The 18463-nt window shown below is 38.6% G+C and overlaps 1 pseudogene; it reads right to left on the bottom strand.

Annotated features, from left to right (window-relative positions):
* Window positions 1-336: 336 nt before the first annotated feature.
* On the bottom strand, window positions 337-434 carry LOC145780430 (U6 spliceosomal RNA; annotated as a pseudogene).
* Window positions 435-18463: the final 18029 nt, after the last annotated feature.

The raw sequence follows: 18463 nt of genomic DNA, 5'->3' as shown, positions 1-18463 counted from the left end.
GGGGTTGCTTAAAGTTATTCGAATGCGATGTCCAGCCACACTGTCCCAGTGGTTGATTAAAACGTCTGTTTTCGAATTTTGAAATTGTCTGTGAGCATAGGGTTGCTTATTTTAAGTTTGCAAATGTCATGTAAACACTAGTGCGAGTTTCACCGTTATTGTGTTTCACGAGCAGTGTTCTCTTTATACAAGTTTTTGTTGGCAAAATCGGTCGGTGTGCCCACTCAATTTATAATAAATTGGCAATATATTACATATAAATTTAAAGACTTTTTCTGATTGTATTATGAAAATATTTAGCTTAGTAGGCCTACTGCAAAACGTTTTTTTTTTTAAAGAAATATGGAACGCTTCACGATTTGCGTGTCATCCTTGCGCAGGAGCCGTGCTAATCTGCATCGTTCCAATTACCGGTATAGTATAGGCCTATGTACTGCCGAAGCAAGTACTGCAAAATGTTGTTAATCAACAAACTCTTGCCACGTTGATGAGCACCGCAAGTGACAGTTGTCTATAATAAAAGAAAGACGGTTTTATAGATTCTCACAAAAAGGATGAAAAACCAACTCATTGCTTTTTTAGAGGGAAGACTGTTCATAAATTACAATTTTTCGGTGATTTCCACAAGCGTTTGTTTCATGGTACCTGGTGTGATGATGTCTAGTTTAGCGTTGGTGGTGCCTTCAACATTTAGTTGCAGAATGGTCACTCCTTGACCTACAACAGCTGGTGCTGTTCGCCCTGACAAGGGCGCTGTGCTTGGTCTGGGGGTGCCATTCTGATGATTGTTCTTCCGCATAACTTTATAGCGACAGTTGTAGCAAGTTTAGTTTCCCAAAGTCGGTACTTGCGGGGGCGGCCACGTGGAGGTACTTGCTTTCGTCGGCAGAGAGTGCTGCTTGTGAGTGTGGTGAAACGCAGGTGGCAGCACACATTATCAAGGATTGCCGGCTATACAGACCTCCTCAATGTCCTCATGGTATGGAAGGCCTAGTTTCCATCGATGACGACACCAGGCAGTGGTTAACCAACGGATGCCCTGACATATAGCGACAACACGAGAGAAGAGAAGATGGTACCTGGTTTCTTTTTCCCTGTTATTGGAGCCTATCTTTTGCTGATATGTTTGCAGGTCACTATTGTTGCCTGTATTGCGATGTGTCAAACATTTCCTTGTTTACTGAAACTGTTAATTGCAAGATATCTTTTGCGAAGCGAAGTAACAACACCACTCTTGCTTGGCGATGAATATTCTGATGAAACCGCTCGCCTCGCTATAAGTGCACAAAACAAGTGGCCTCTATTTATTAGGCATTGTTAAAAAAGTCAAAAGTGTTGTAAAAGGAGCTTGGCCTGGCAGTAGCGTTGTTCGATTAATTTTGTTGCTACGGTATTCTAACATAAATATGAACAACATGCAACGCTGGATACTGGGTACGTAATGCGTTCTTTTCTAGCATAAGAGTCAACCTACCTAACATTTTATTAGTGCGGCCCACCACAGCTCTCCTTAGTGCCAAAGTGGCCCGCATGCAAAAAAGGTTGGTGACCCCTGCCGTAGATCATTCCAGTGTGGCAGCTTGGGATCCTTTGTAATGGAGGGGCTACAATCTTAATTCAATAACCCTAACCTGAATATGAGGTTGGGTTTATCAACTATTATTTCAAGATACTTAGTGTGTGGTGAACTGTTTCGGCAACTCCAATCAGCGACTTCAATGCTTCTGTAATTTTTCTCTTGATCTTTTCAAGGGAAACTTTGTGGCAACTCTGATCAGCAACTTCGGCTCTGTTATATTTTTTTCTCAATCTTTTCAGGGGACAAAGTGTTCAGGGGACAAAATAGGTTGCACCCATTTAGGCATGGTAAAATAGAGATCATGTCATTCAGGTTAAAGGAATTTGAATAGTGTCAAAAAATTTTGTTCTATGCACAAAGAATTTGAATTGCAGTAAAATCTAGTGTGCTACACAAAACAAATCATAAACTGAAGAGTGGGCCGTTTCAGCAGCAACATGTTCCAGTGGGGCCTCGCCGATTCCCCATCTTGTGCGTGTGGCTCAGATTTTCAAACTGCACACCACATTATCTATCAATGTCCTGTATACCGACCACAAGATAGACATGCGGACCTAACAACGCTCGCCGAGTACACAATCCATTGGCTGCTGCGCCTGGATGTAACAACGTGGTCTGTGGCTAGGGGTGTTCAATTTCGATTATTTGAATATTCGGAATTCGAAATTCAATTTATTTTCGATTTCCGAATTTCGATTTCGAATATCACAACTATTCACCACACTGCAAAATGTGATTTTATTGAAAGAAACGCCATGAAAATTCGCTAGAAAAGTCGCTGGTCGTGTTTGTGACTAGAAAAGTCGTGTTTGTGACCCCAGCCGAGGTCGCTGGGGTCACAAACACCTTCTCAGCTAGCTTTTTCAGCAGCGGTAGCTCGCCTTCGTTTGCTTTCCACCAGAAAAGCGGATCAGCTTGCCCAGAAGCAAGCTTCTGCTTCATAAAAGAGGAAATCTCGTTTGAGATTGAGCTGATTTCATCATCATCACTGTTGTTGGAGTCTTCCGTCTGGACCCTGCCCATGGAGAAGAGTTCCGTCAGAGTGGTCTGGCGTCTTCGCTCATCGCCTGTGTTGGCTCAACGTCGGGGCTATCGGAATCGGAAGAACAGACACCTCCCGTTGGCTGCACGCGCGTGGAAGACAACGACGTTGCGCACGACTTTCCTCAACGCACGTGTGCAGGACTGGCCGTTGCACCCGCGAGAGCGTGTGATAGTCACGTGATCGACGATGCGCATGCGTCGAAGTCTTTTTTCGCTTGCAAAATGCGACAAGACAGATTTCGCGCCACTCGCATTACTCAGCCGAAAAGGCAGCTATGATTTCGAATATGCCTGATACGAAAACGAATTTCGAATATCACCTTAATCGAAATCGAATCAAATCGAAAATCGAAATTGAACACCCCTATCTGTGGCGGCCTCAAATGCAAGAAGAAGAACTGAAGAAAATATATTTAATGTTTGTGAACAAATATGTAAGCTAAGTCCTTTAAATGTAACATATATATATATACAAACAATTAGGCTATACCTACCACAGTAATTTTTGTATTTCTATCAGTCTTTGGAAACAAGGAGCAATTGGTCACAACTTTGTAAAGATCTAAACTTAAAACATTCTGTAAAGGATATCAACTGTATAGTCATTGAGTTGCCTGAATAGAAAATGTCACTTTTGCAATCTAGACTAGTTTAGATCTGGTAGACCAGCTGAGTGGATTTCAAAACCTGATCCAGTTCCTAGTTGAACCATGAAGATATTTATTCTATTCATTTCAAAATTGTCTGTTTCATCCAACGCTATGTAGCCTTCAAGCCCTTCATCCAGACAAGTGTACACTTCTTCTTTCCTACACCTGTTGAAAAATCTTTAATCCTGCAGCGGGCATGGTGTGTTCTAGTTCAAGCCACCCGCTGTCCTGCTCATATGCTAGACATCAGTATGACGACTGTCGACTACACCTCTGGACGCAATGGTGTCAAGAGGTGATCAGAGAATGAGGTTTTCAGACCTTCACGCACAAGTTTATTTTAATGGTATAACTTCAAGCAAGAAAGTAATACACAGCACAATTTCAACAAAAATGAACTGAATGCAAATAGGAAAAGTCGACCACTCTGCGATCGAGCAAAACTAAGAATAGAACCGTCTGGTAAATGAACAAAAATAGGCATTAATTATCCAATGACCGCACAAGACCTAAAAAGATCCTAAAAAAGTAGCAACAGAGCTTGATTACAAGTGCATTGTCCCAACACCCCAATTACGTACAACATTAGTTCGATCCGATGCATAATAAAAAGGTGACTTAAATATGACAGATCAGTGACATCGGCTCTGTTATATTTTTTTATCGATTTTTTCATGGAACGAAACCGGAGGATGAAGTGTTTAGGAGACGAATTAGGTTGCACCCAATATGACTCCTTTAGAAGACGAATTTAGAAGTTATATATGCACTTTTTTTTCAGCAACAGCGCGCGTGCGCAGTAATAGCAACGTGTAGATTAAAAAAAAGGCATGAAACGGCTGTATTTACGGCGCCGTAAGTGTAGCCACTTCCTATTGTTTAACATGTGTCTGTATCACGGATATGTACCTAACAATTGTATAATGTATACATACAGTGATTGTACCATTGTACCAGGTATATACAATGTACCTGCTGTAAAAAACAACAATGGCGACATAAGTGATACTGGTAACTATAGACCAATCGCAATTGCCACCATTATATCTGAAAACTTTGAATACTATATTTTGCAACAAATTGAGCCTTTCTTAATTACAGCGGATAATCAATTTGGCTTTAAAGCAAAGCACAGTACTGATATGTGTGCATTTTTGTTAAAACAAACCATTTCCCATTATGTCAAACACGGTACTACTGTTTTTGGACTCAAAACATTTGACCGAGTGAATCTTTCGGTTCTATTGTTAAAACTTATTGAACGATCTGTGCCAATCATATTGTTATGTTATTGGTATGCAAATCAATCTATGGCTGTAAAGTGGGATTGTCATTACTCACAATATTTTTATGTTTCAAATGGGGTGAGACAAGGGGGGTATTAAGCCCTTACTTTTTTACATTGTATATTCATGAATGATTTATCTTCCAAATTGAACGGTCTTTCTGTTGGCTGCTGCATTGCCATGTCCTGTCTAAATCATGTACCGTGTATACCGGTAATGTACGCTGATAACTTGTGTTGTTTTGCACCAAGTGTCAAGGGTCTCCAGAAACCCATCAATCCTTGTCAAAGATATGCTATTTCTCAGGCCTCGAAATTCCGGCGGTCATGGCGGACATGACCTCCGGAATGACCTCGAATGTCTGCCGAAGCCGACTCATTGGTCGGTCATAAATGACCGCCGCAAAATTCTTGACAAAAATAGAGCTAATGCAGCAAAAATATATTTTAAATTTGAATTGTTACAATTGTTTATTTAACGCGAACAAATACGGAGCTGAAACAATAATAGTACAGGCAATTGCTTTAAAGATCACATTAGAGTGGCGTGATTAACGAGCTGATGGTAAAAGTAGTCATTTTTACATCATTTCAACGCCTTGCAATGTTGCCTTGAAATAAAGTTGTCTGAACTTTTCGGCAGGATATGTATTCTGATTTTAACAATGAGGATTATTGCGTTACATTGATCGTTTGTTAAAAAGAAACGTCACAGAGCAAGTCTCAGCTGGGTTCCGCACGTGCTTAGGCGAATGTGGCGACCTTATTCACACTGATGCTGATAGAAATGGAATTTCTGCACATAAGGGAGGGTGACAACTACACTATTGAGTCACTAATGCGCATTTGTCTGGACAGTCCTGACATGGAGATTTACGACCCCGCGCCGGCAGTAACCGCTTGGCACAACGATTCTATAACGCGAAAACCACCGAATAAATGATCGGAGTTGCTTAATTGTAATAAGAAAATTTGGATTGTTGTTTTCAATTGTGTTTATTGCGTCATTACAGGACTGTCATTAACGCACTGATTTATTTGCAAGCAAAAAATATGTCCGGTTGAGATATTAAATGTTCGCTGAAAGGGCCAGTCCGGTAGGACATGCTTGACCGCCGGAAAAAAGTACAAATTTCGAGGCCTGATTTCTAACGACATTATATTTAATTGCAACAAAAGTGTTGGTGCTTTATTTAAATCCAAGATGTTGAAACTTGACTTTCATCCTATCATATATTTAAATGAAAAACGTATCTGCTTTGAGACCTGTGTGAAATATTTAGAAGTAATAATTAACGACTTGCTATCTGAAGATGAAGACATGAAAAGACAATTACGATCGTTGTATTGTGCTGGAAACATGTTAAAAGCAAGGTTTTTCAAATGTTTGATTGCTGTTAAAAATGTGTTGTTTTGTTCCTATTGTATGCCTTTATACGCCTGTCAACTATGGTGTAACTATCTTTTATCTAGTACCGGTAGTGATTGCTCACGTGTTGGATGTAATAATTGTTACAGAATGTTGTTTAATCTGAAGGCAGATGTTAATAAGGGGTCCTAAAGTGTGGCATGAGGTCCCAGGTGATCTCAAAAGTCTTTCTCCAACTTCTTTTAAAAGAAACTTTAAAAACTACCTTCTTGATTTAAACGACACTGTTGAATAATAACTGTTTTGTCTATATAATTACATTATTCTATTCTATTTGCTCATCTCTTTGGTATATATATATATGTTGCTTTTTATCTTTTTTTACTGATTAAAATTGTCGATTAATATCTCTTAAACTCCACTCACAATTAATTCATTCAGCAGCATGGTAAACCTGCTTAGTTTGTTTGCTTTTTTTTTTCTTTTTTTTTTTTCTTTTTTGCATAATGAAAACATGTGTATCTGTATCACCAAATGCTTGATTTTTTGTATATGTGTTTGTGTATTTACTGTATACGTATATGTTATTTAGGCCTACATCACCTAGCTTGAGGTGGCTGCTGACTAGATGACCGTTTGGTCTTTTCGCAGTCTCCTCGTCATATGACACACAACCAATTATTGTATACTTTGTATTCTTTTCATGTTTGTGTTTGTGACAAATAAATGAACTGACTGACTGACTGCAGAGATGATGCAGCATCACCTCTGCATTCGTTAATAACAATACCGCAACTTTTCAAGCTCTCATTCGTAAAAAAATATATCAGTTTGTAATCCGATGTAACTTGTCTTCCAATCAATGGATTTATGAACTAATGCAAACAGACTGTTATTATCAATCTTTGTAGCCTACTTCGTACGGTACATTACGACAGCTGATTCAGAGTCGAGTATCTGCTTTGTTTCTACTTTTTATGTTTGATTGTAATACTAACCATCTTGAGTCTGGTTCAAATAAATAAATTATCGGCGTAGCTATTTCTTTCTAGAAAATCTTAGAGTTGTTTACTTTTTGCTAAAATAATGAATGTAAATTTCTAGACTACCGTTATTCTGGCAGAATAATTTTTCCGCTTTCCGCCTAAAAAAGTTATCCGTGAATAAGTGCGAGGCACAAAATGCGACATAACATACCTTCGAAAGATCTTCGAATAAAACTAGGCCTATAATCCGCAACACGTGCCACTTAATTTTTACATGCATCGGATTTAGTATTAAATTACCTTTTCAGGGATGTGCACCAATAGGTCGGCATTTGGAAGGAACTCTCAGCAGAACGCTTCAAAGATGCAGGAGGATATATTTACGATAAACATTAAAATAATACGATTTTTACATAATAAACACCACTCCAAACATCTTCAAATAAAACTATAATCCGCAACACGTGCCACTTAATTTTTACATGCATCGGATTTAGTATTAAATTACCTTTCCAGGGATGTGCACCAATAGGTCGGCATTTAAAAGGAACTCCCAGCAGAACGCTTCAAAGATGCAGGAGGATACATTTAAGATATTCATGAAAATAATACGATTTTTGCAAATTATTATTTTTATTATTATTTATTTGCGTCAAACAAAGTTGTCCATATCCAAAACAAAAACAACGAAATAATACACAAACTGAAAATGCACAAAGATCACAGAGAGCCACCTTGGATGCCGTCGGTTTAAAAGCTCACTAAATGGGCTATCTACTGTTACAAATTTATATACAATGAGCGTTGGAAGAATTGAAAGTATTCAGAGCGATAAAAACAATCAGATGACATCAGGTCTGATATAAAGCGATTGGAGGAGTGAATGCAACGGTTGATAAACGAAAACATGTTTTTTCTCAATAAAGCATCAAACGTTGTTATATTATACATTACTTGATATTCACGGGCACTGACATAACGAGGCAAGTTGTGCAATATTCTAAAAGAATCATTGTAAGCAACACGTAATCGTTTTATACTAGAAGATCTAAACTTGTTCCACAACTGGGATGCGTAAAAGGACATACAATAAGAGCGAAATACAATGTTTTTTACAGAGGGTGAGCATTTAGCGAAATGAGATTTTGCATTGTTTGCAGCACAGTACTGAGAGCGTACCTGCCTTGAAATATCATTTTCATCTGAGAGAGAACTCTCAATAAATACACCCAGGTATTTTACAGAGTCTGTGAACACAATTTCAGATTTACCTAGATGTAGCAGAGGAGCACGTGAAAGATAAAAGTTTTTTGGGGAAAATAACATACCAAATGACTTTTTAGAATTGAAAGTAATTTCATGTTCAACAGCATACTTGTGGCAAACATCTAACAAATTTTGTAAGCCACACAAACTAGGCGAGATGCAGCAAATGTCATCAGCAAACATAATATGGTTTAGACAAGAGTTGCCAACATAGCAACCAACTTTTGTTTTATTGAGCTCATAAGAAAGCTGATCAATATATACTGCAAAAAGATAGGGGCTTAACACCCCATCTTGTCTGACTCCATTGGACACATTAAATGATTGGGACAGATGACCTCCCCACCTCACTTGCATGGTTTGTTTACTATACCAGAATTCCAATAAGCGAACAAAATACATAGGCACGTTGCGTGTGATAAGTGTTTTAAACAATAAATTATGATTGACTTTGTCGAAGGCTTTTGAAGCATCCAAAAAAACAGAATATACAGGAGTGTCATGACTGATATAAGAGGACACTGCTTGTTTTAATAAGAAAACACTCATGTCAGTACTATGGGCAGACTTAAACCCAAATTGATTGTCACTAGTATTCAAAAAAGGCAATAGATGATTCAAAATAAAACGTTCAAACAGTTTTGAGATTACTGTAGCTACAGCAATAGGTCTATAGTTACCTGAATCTTGAATGTCGCCATTCAAATTCTTTACAATTGGGACTAAGACAGTGTCCAAGCAAGAATTTGGTACAATACCATGACTAAGACACATATTAAAAAGTACACTAATATAAAAACGAATAGAATAATCAGCATATAGGCCTACAAGGTGTTCAGCTGAAATTTTATCAGCACCAGCAGCGCGATTTAATGGCAGTTTGACAAGCAAGGGACCAACTGTGTCCATGTTGCAACGAAATATTGAAAGATTATGATATTTATCCCTAGAAGAAATTCACGAGTTAACAAATTCTTTTTTAGTGTTGATTTTGCTGGAATTTAGCAAGGAGCTGTAATGATGCTTCCACATCTCAGCAATTGCTTCAGGACCTTTTGCTCCACCAACATTTACAGGAAGAAAACTATTTTTGCAAGTAGATTTTTTTACCTTCTGCCAAAATGACTTTTGTGAGCTGTCCAAGTTGAGTGCTGAGGCAAGTGCATTAGCTCTATGTTGTTCAGAGGCATTTTTGCAACGGCGAAAGGCTTTTTTAAACTCCTTTCGTTTATTCTGCATCAACTCATACAGATAACCATTTCGTTGTTTCCCATGTTTCACCCACATGATGTAAGTTTCTCTGGCAATAGCATGAGCCTGCTTAACTTCATTATTCCAACCAGGGACAGAAAATCTATTGCATTTTTTCTTATCAACAAAGATTTGATCAGAAGCTGCTTTGAGAGCAGCAGTTATACTATTATAAAAAGAGTCTATTGAGGCAATATGAGAAGCATCTGAACAATGAGAATTATTGCATTCAATACTTTCAGTTGGTAAAAAAATTTTGGATAGATATTTTTTAGATTCCAGACCAAAGACATATTTTTGCTCAGAGGAGATACAGTTCCAATTGATCGTATTATGAGGAGAGACATTTGAAACTTCTTCAAGAACAGGTAGATTTGTACAAGAAAAGTACACAGAAAGTGGTCTATGATCCGAAGAGATGTAGTCATGCAGTATTGTCATTTTGGAAATTGATTGATGAACAGAAAAAGAGGTTAGGCAGTGATCAATCCAAGAAGTTGAGCCATGGCAATCACTTACATATGTGAAAGAGTCTCTAGGGAGCAGCTCTCCATCAGATATACAATAGCTGTGTTTCATACTAAAAGTTTTCAAAAAATTTCCAAATGCATTTGATTCTCCAGCATTGAAATCACCTAATATACAGAGATTAGAGTTGGCAAGGTTATCACACATAAATTGCAGACTGCTTAGATATTGTAAATAAGCATCTGTATTGGAAGTACTACAATAAGGTAAATACACATTAATGAAAGAAATTTTACAAGTAGAATGATCAACATCTAGACCAATAATAGTGGCATTTTCATTTTGGATGACAGAGGCCTGCAAGGATTTATCCCACAAGATGGCAGTACCACCATGTGGTCTTCCAACTAGAATACCAGACTCGTAGTCAATGTTAGAGATACCAAATCCATTGTGGGAATTACTGATAGTGGATAAAGACATCAGATTTTGCTTCGCAAGCCAGGTTTCCTGTAGAAATATGATGTGATAATCTTTGCATAACATTTTAACATCATGCAGGGATGAAGATAAACCCCTACAATTATAAGACACAACTTTTAAATCATTCAAATTGAACTTTTTTCTGTAATCTGCTTAGAGCCACTTGTTCCAGCTTCAATAGGGTTTGAAACAAATCTTTTCACCAAGGTATTTTTTGGCCAGTTGTCTACGTTCAATGAATCCTTAAAAGCAATGCCACACAAGGAAACTCTGAAAGAGGCATAACTTGGGAATTTGGTTGCAAGTTTGACACAAGTAATTTTGCTTGCTTTTGGAAATTTTACTTGATTTTGGAAAACACCACTCCAAACATCTTCAAATAAAACTATAATCCGCAACACGTGCCACTTAATTTTTACATGCATCGGATTTAGTATTAAATTACCTTTCCAGAGATGTGCACCAATAGGTCGGCATGTAGAAGGAACTCCCAGCAGAACGCTTCAAAGATGCAGGAGGATACATTTACGATATTCAAGAAATTAATACGATTTTTGCAAATAAACACCACTCCAAACATCTTCAAATAAAACTATAATCCGCAACACGTGCCACTTAATTTTTACATGCATCGGATTTAGTATTCAATTACCTTTCCAGAGATGTGCACCAATAGGTCGGCATTTGGAAGGAACTCCCAGCAGAACGCTTCAAAGATGCAGGAGGATATATTTACGATAAACTTTAAAATAATACGATTTTTGCATAATAAACACCACTCCAAACATCTTCAAATAAAACTATAATCCGCAACACGTGCCACTTAAATTTTACATGCATCGGATTCAGTATTAATTTACCTTTCCAGGGATGTGCACCAATAGGTCGGCATTTAAAAGGAACTCCCGGCAGAACGCTTCAAAAATGGAGGATATCGATAAACATTAAAATAATACGATTTTTGCATAATAGACACCACTCCAAACATCTTCGAATAAAACTATAATCTGCAACACGTGCCACTTAAATTTTACATGCATCGGATTCAGTATTAAATTACTTTTCCAGGGATGTGCACTAATAGGTCGGCATTTGGAAGGAACTCCCAGCAGAAAGCTTCAAAGTGGAGCATATATTTACGATAAACATTAAAATAATACGGTTTTTGCATAATAGACACCACTCCAAACATCTTCGAATAAAACTATAATCCGCAACACGTGCCACTTAATTTTTACATGCATCGGATTCAGTATTAAATTACCTTTCCAGGAATGTGCACCAATAGGTCGGCATTTGGAAGGAACTCCCAGCAGAACGGTTCAAAGATGCAGGAGGATACATTTACGATATTCAAGAAATTAATACGATTTTTGCAAATAAACACCACTCCAAACATCTTCGAATAAAACTATAATTCGCAACATGTGCCACTTAAATTTTACATGCATCGGATTCAGTATTAAATTACCTTTCCAGGGATGTGCACCAATAGGTCGGCATTTGGAAGGAACTCCCAGCAGAACGCTTCAAAGATGCAGGAAGATACATTTACGATAAACATTAAAATAATACGATTTTGCATAATAGACACCACTCCAAACATCTTCAAATAAAACTAATCGATGTGATGTGCAAGGTTTTCCAACCGCGCCATTGAGGCAACCTCATGCGGTCGCTAGGTTTTTTTGTTGAGGCAAGACCTATCGCCAGTAGCCATATTCTACCTGCCTGGAGTGAATCTATGACAGAACAATGATGACAACCATATGTGACAATTATTTGTGTCAGGATTTACATTAAATTTGATGTTGGCGAAGTTGAATACAAGCGTACTTTCTGCTAATGCTCCCATATCGCTCTTATCTGCAGTTTTTACAACTTAGGCCAGGGGTGTCCAAAGTCCGGCTCGCGATATGTTTTTCTATGACCGCGCCTGTTCTTTCACATTGCATTATTTTTGGTCGCAGACCCACATGGATCCCAATCTTTTAAGGCTTTCGCCACCTTTCAGAAGAGAAAAATATTTTATTGCACCCCATGATGTTTCACCTTGAATGCAGCAGGTTGTTGAAACAAACCTTAACCGTATAGCAACTCTGATTGACTTTTAGGTACTGTGTAATGCAGTGTGGAAAAAAGTCGACAAGTTCGCTTGTTGCGCATGCCCTTGAAAAAAACAACTTAACAATACAGTAACATTTTCAAAAATCAACGTATTTATCGTAACTCTTTAGTTTTAGTTGGTAATTAAATGCCACTGTACTTTGCAACAATATTTGAATCCGATTCATGTAAAATTTAAGTGGCACGTGTTGCGGATGATAGTTTCATTCGAAGATGTTTGGAGTGGTGTCTATTATGCAAAAATCGTATTATTTTAATGTTTATCGTAAATATATGTTCCACCTTTGAAGCGTTCTGCTGGGAGTTCCTTCCAAATGCCGACCTATTGGTGCACATCCCTGAAAAGGTAATTTAATACTGAATCCGATGCATGTAAAATTTAAGTGGCACGTGTTGCGGATTATAGTTTTATTCGAAGATGTTTGGAGTGGTGTCTATTATGCAAAAATCGTATTATTTTAATGTTTATCGTAAATATATGTTCCACCTTTGAAGCGTTCTGCTGGGAGTTCCTTCCAAATGCCGACCTATTGGTGCACATCCCTGGAAAGGTAATTTAATACTAAATCCGATGCATGTAAAATTTAAGTGGCACGTGTTGCGGATTATAGTTTTATTCGAAGATCTTTCGAAGGTATGTCATGTCGTATTTTGTGCCTCGCACTTATTCACGGATAACTTTTTTAGGCGGAAAGCGGAAAAATTATTCTGCCAGAATGACGGTGGTATTTCTAGTGCTCCTGGAATCTGCTGCTTTTTGTATGACGTCATCACACGATGTGACGTCACACAAAAAGGTGCAACTACTTTTGGAAAGAAGGAGGAAGGTGAAAAACGGTGGAATAGAAGTGATTAAGAGGAATGGATATAAATTTTTTTTTAAAGTTTATAGTAGCCTACCTCCACCAAATGTGCTGTAACTTTCTCATTTCTGATTGGAATTTAACAATTTTACTACGGTATCGTTGGAAAGCACGATTCTGCATTTACCCGAATCAATTAAATTTAATTACAAAGCTTCGGTAGAGAGTTTGTCTTGTTAAACCATAGGCATACGAAGCCGAGTAACGTGATCAAGTTTAACATCTTCAAGTTTATTACATATAGAAACACAAAAGAAACATTAAAAGCTTTTTTAGATACGAAACCGAAAGTTGAACCCGAAGAAGACGATTTTAGCAACTTTTTTTGATATGCGATTCTTGGGAAAAGATTCGGTAAGATTTTCAAAAAATCTAGCTAAAATTGTCAAAAAGAAATTTGATCATCATCATCATCATCATCAACCAATTTAGATTATACAGGCCATGAATTAATCCTCATTGTCGAGGGTGTGGCCTGTCTGTCTGTCGAGAACGAAGTCTTCCCCTCCACACTTCGCGATTTATTGGGTTGGCAGAGTCCATGTTCAGGGCTACAAGGTCACGTTTTACAAGTTCTTCCCAAGAAAGTTTTGGTCTACCTTGACCCCGCTGTGCTGCGATGTTGACACATCTGACCTGTGAGATCCAGCTTGAGCTGCGCTCAACGTGACCAAGCCATCTCAGTCTGCCTAATTGGAGAACTTCACTGATGTCTTTTAATTTGAGCTTTGATAGCAGAGTCTCAAACCGGATGTTGTCCTCAGGCCCGACCAGACAGGTCCATCTTACCATCGCTCTGTCATTACGTTGTAGGCGCTTGACGGTGCTTGCTAAAGTAGCCCACGTTTCAGAGCCATAGAGCATGACACTCCTCACACAACTGGAGTAAACTTGTCCTCTGGTTGCAGCAGGAAGTTGCTTGCTTGTGAGGATAGGGAGAAGTTCTCTAAACTTTTTCCAGGCTGACTTGCACCGAGTTATAGCCGCATGCTCACACCCCCCTCCAGAAGACATGGTATCACCAAGGTAGCAGAAGTCAGCTACCACGTCAAGTGTGCCACCTTCAATCTCAACCTCGCTTACCGGCCTGCCATCTATTGGTCTTGCTGTGCCCTGACAGCGTGGGCATGAGTAGTGTGGGTCCGGTCTGAGTGACCCTTTAATTCCACTACACTTTTTGTGGACCCAGTGGGAGCAATTGGTGCAGAAGATAGAGTTGCTACCGGTTCCACTTAGGCATACCGAGCAAGGGTGCTTTCCTGATCTTCTTAGGGAGTTCTGGTTGATGCCAGAGATCATTATTTTGGTCTTACCCATGTTCACTCTTAGGCCCTTTGCTTCCATTCCCTTCTTCCAGGCGGCGATTGATGGTGACATTTACCCTGTAGCCTATATAGAACGTTCAAAGTAGGCAGATATTTCCAGCTGAAGTCGCCTACGCCCTTTGCTCTATGTTCTAATGTTGTTTATAAATTCAGTTGTTTGCGTAATGCAAGCCTGACATACATCGGTAAATGTCAACCTACATGTCAACAAGACATTTATCGACTAGAGCTGGGGAACACCTCAGTTTGAATTCTGTACAGAAAAGCGCAATTAAAGATCACATTTTCTCATGCACAGAATGTCAAAACAACGTTTCTATCAAGCAATTTGAGATCATTTCCAGAGGCAGGTCTGAGTATCAAACTAAGATCTTGGAAGCCTTGTACATAAAACGTCACAATCCACTTTTGAACAGACAATTGTATGCTTGCGGGTCGTCTTTCTTGCTCTCTGTATTTCAAAATTATTTTTTTCGCACCTTGCCTTTCTACCTGTTCCAGACAATTGTTCACCTAATCAAACGTCATATAAAAACCGTTCAGGTCTACTGAATCTTACGTCATGGAATTTTTCTTAAAAATGAGCCAAAATTGCACCATCGTTCGTAAGACTTGTGTCAAACCTGTTTAAACATGAAATATTGCATCATCACCTTTGAACACCTGTTTGAATTGCGTGACAATGTCTTTCACTATTACGTCACAGTACTGCGTACGTGAGTTTGAGATATTGATATCTATTCTGGTCATTCGTGAAATGGTTGCTTGAGAGTTAGTCGCACATTTAACTGTTTGCTTAATGCTTGCTAGCTGGACAAAAATTCCGTCTTTATCTAAGTAATTTGTTGTAGTGACAAGTTTTAGTGGTGTACGGTGTTGCATCCCAATTTCGACAGCCAGGTGGCTAATTTTACAGAAATACAATTTTGAATAGACGTTTCAGAAGAGTGTTTCTCTTTCGGTCATTACATACAGACGAACGGATTCGGGAATCTTATGTTACAATTTTCCCACGAAGAGATTATGGTTTACCGCTGTGACCATAAATAATAAAGACGTGGCTTGTTAGTTGGTAGGCCAAGAAGCACTTAGAAGCACATAAAAAATAAAGACGATTCTCTGGCTAGTGTTTGTACAGAAGCACAGGCAAGACAGAAATAATAAAGACGTGGCTTGTTAGCTGGTAGGCCAAGAAGCACTATAGAAGCACATAAAGAATAAAAGACGTTAGGGGAAGTGCGGGACCGATGGGACACGGGGACCGAAGGGACAGCGCGATATCTTGCCCCCTAGTGAATAATTTTTGGCAATATTAATGTTGGACACGAGATATGTATCTCGTGTTGCGCACGTGAAAGAAAAAGGATCTTGCTCAACTGTGTAAGCAATGGCGGCAAAATATTAATTTTAAGACCCTAAAGTAAATGTTAGCTATACGATTAAAAAAAATCTGTAGAAAATATCAGAAATAACATTGATTGACAATAAAGTTGTTTTAAATCAGTTATGTAAGAAGCAAGGTTTGTGTTACTAAGGAGTTTTAGATGTCAACAGTATGGACAGCAGAAGAATATTTCTCAAAATGGCTGATTGCGGGACCGATGGGACAACTTGTCCCATCGGTCCCTTATAGGCTTTTTCATTAGTATTTTTTAGAAATATGCCTACATTTAAGAAAAGAAAGTCTGAAAGAGGTTTGTTTTCTGAAAGTACACTAAATGATGCTTTATCTGATATAAAAGAAGGGAAATTAACCATAAGAAGTGCTGCTAATTTGTATGGTATACCCAAATCTACTCTCCATCGTTATTGCAAATCCTCATTAGAAGATGCAAGGGTTTCCAAGTTGTCTGTTGTCACAACTCAAGTAAGCTTTAGGCTATAGTATACTACAATACAGATTGCATTTTCTAGATTTGTTTATGCTGTACGGTAGTTGGAGCATCATAAATTGACTGATGGCCTAATCTTGTTCTTTGCAAATTTTTTTCACAAATTGTACTTTCGTGTAGAATAGGCCTGTAGCTTACCAATTTAACGATTGATGCTGTGACCATTCATTACCGCAGGTTATTGTTATTAAATATTCAATTGCTTGTTTTACAGATTTTCACCAAAGAGGAAGAAAAAACCTTGAAAAAGTACTTGATCGATTCGGCGAAGACATTCTATGGTCTTGACAAATCGCAGGCAAAACGTTTGGCCTACGAATTTGCAGTTGTTAAGAAAAAAAAATTCCAGAGTCGTGGAAAAATAATGAAAAGGCTGGCGAAGATTGGCTCCGTGGTTTCCGTAAACGAGTTGGTGGGATCAGTTTAAGGAAAACTGAGTCAACTAGTTTAGCAAGAGCGATGTCCTTTAACCCATGTAATGTAAAACTGATTTTTGAAAATCTGAAAACCTGTTTGATCGAAAAAAAATTTCTGCTGTTAATATTTGGAATTTGGATGAAACTGGAGTTAATACTGCACCTAACTCCAGACAAGTTTTGTGCCAAACTGGTATGAGACAAGTTGGCCAAATTCGATCTGCTGAACGGGGTGTGAACGTCACCGTTTGTTGCTGTATTAATGCCACTGGTGCTTATATTCCCCCGGCTTTCCTCTTTCCTAAGGTCAATTTTAAAAATGAAATGCTACGTGGAGCACCTCCGGGAAGTCTGGGATTGGCCAATCGTAGCGGTTGGATGAAGTCTGATTGTTTTCCTACTGTCTTACGTCACTTCATTTCGTGCATGAGTGTTTCAAAAGAAAATCCAGGAGTGCTCATCATGGATAATCATTCAAGTCATATATCACTTGAAGTGATAGATCTTGCTCGGGAAAATGGGCTGTCATTACTTACATTACCCCCGCATTGCAGCCACAAGCTGCAACCGTTGGACGTTGGAGTTTTTGGACCATTTAAAAAATTTTACAGTAAAATGTGCGATGAATGGCACACAGCACACCCAGGGCAATGGCTAACTATATATTACGTGGCAGAATTGTTTTCCAAAGCTATGATGAAATCATTCACTCCTGAGAATGTTACATCTGCTTTCAGGCGCACAGGTATTTATCCTTTTAACAGTGAGGTCTTCACTGAAGAAGATTTTTTGCCATCCACAGTGACTGAGCAAATCAGTAGCCCTTCGACCGGCATCAGTGCAGAAAATTCTTCACAAAAAGATTTGCCACTCACTTCCACGCATAGTGCATTTCCCGATACTGAACCACTTGATGTTCCAAGTGAATGCCCCACCAGCGTCAACCCTTGCTCTTCAACACCACAATCTGATACCATGTTGTTAGAAGCTGTTCGCTCTTTGCCGAAAGCTAAGCCGAGACAACCATCTAATAGAAAAAAGGTTATTTCGGCGGTGATCACAGACACACCGCAAAAGCAACGGCTTTTTCCTAGACGAAGACTTATTAGTGATATTTCGTCAAGCTCAGAAGAAGAGGAAGTGAAGCTCATGGATTCTGAGGATGATTCCAGTGAAGTGTTTACTGACTCGTCAGATTCGGTTTGTGAAGAGTCAGTCTCAGAAGTGCATGTTGGTGATTTTGTGATTGCCAAAGTTCATGCTACAGGCCGAAATGGCAAGCCAAAACATTTTATTGGAAAAATATGTAATGGTCCAGACGATGACAATGACTGGGAAATAAGTTTTTTGGAGAGGTCGCGAAAGATCAAAAACGGTTTTGTCTTTCCAAACAATGAGGATGTTGCTTCAATTTCTCAAAAAGATATAGTAAAAAAATTATCCTTGCCACAACCAGTTT

This window comes from Aplidium turbinatum, chromosome 11 (genome assembly GCF_918807975.1).
Source record: "Aplidium turbinatum chromosome 11, kaAplTurb1.1, whole genome shotgun sequence".
Classification (NCBI taxonomy): Eukaryota; Metazoa; Chordata; class Ascidiacea; order Aplousobranchia; family Polyclinidae; genus Aplidium; species Aplidium turbinatum.
This window is presented reverse-complemented; position numbering and strand designations above follow the sequence as displayed.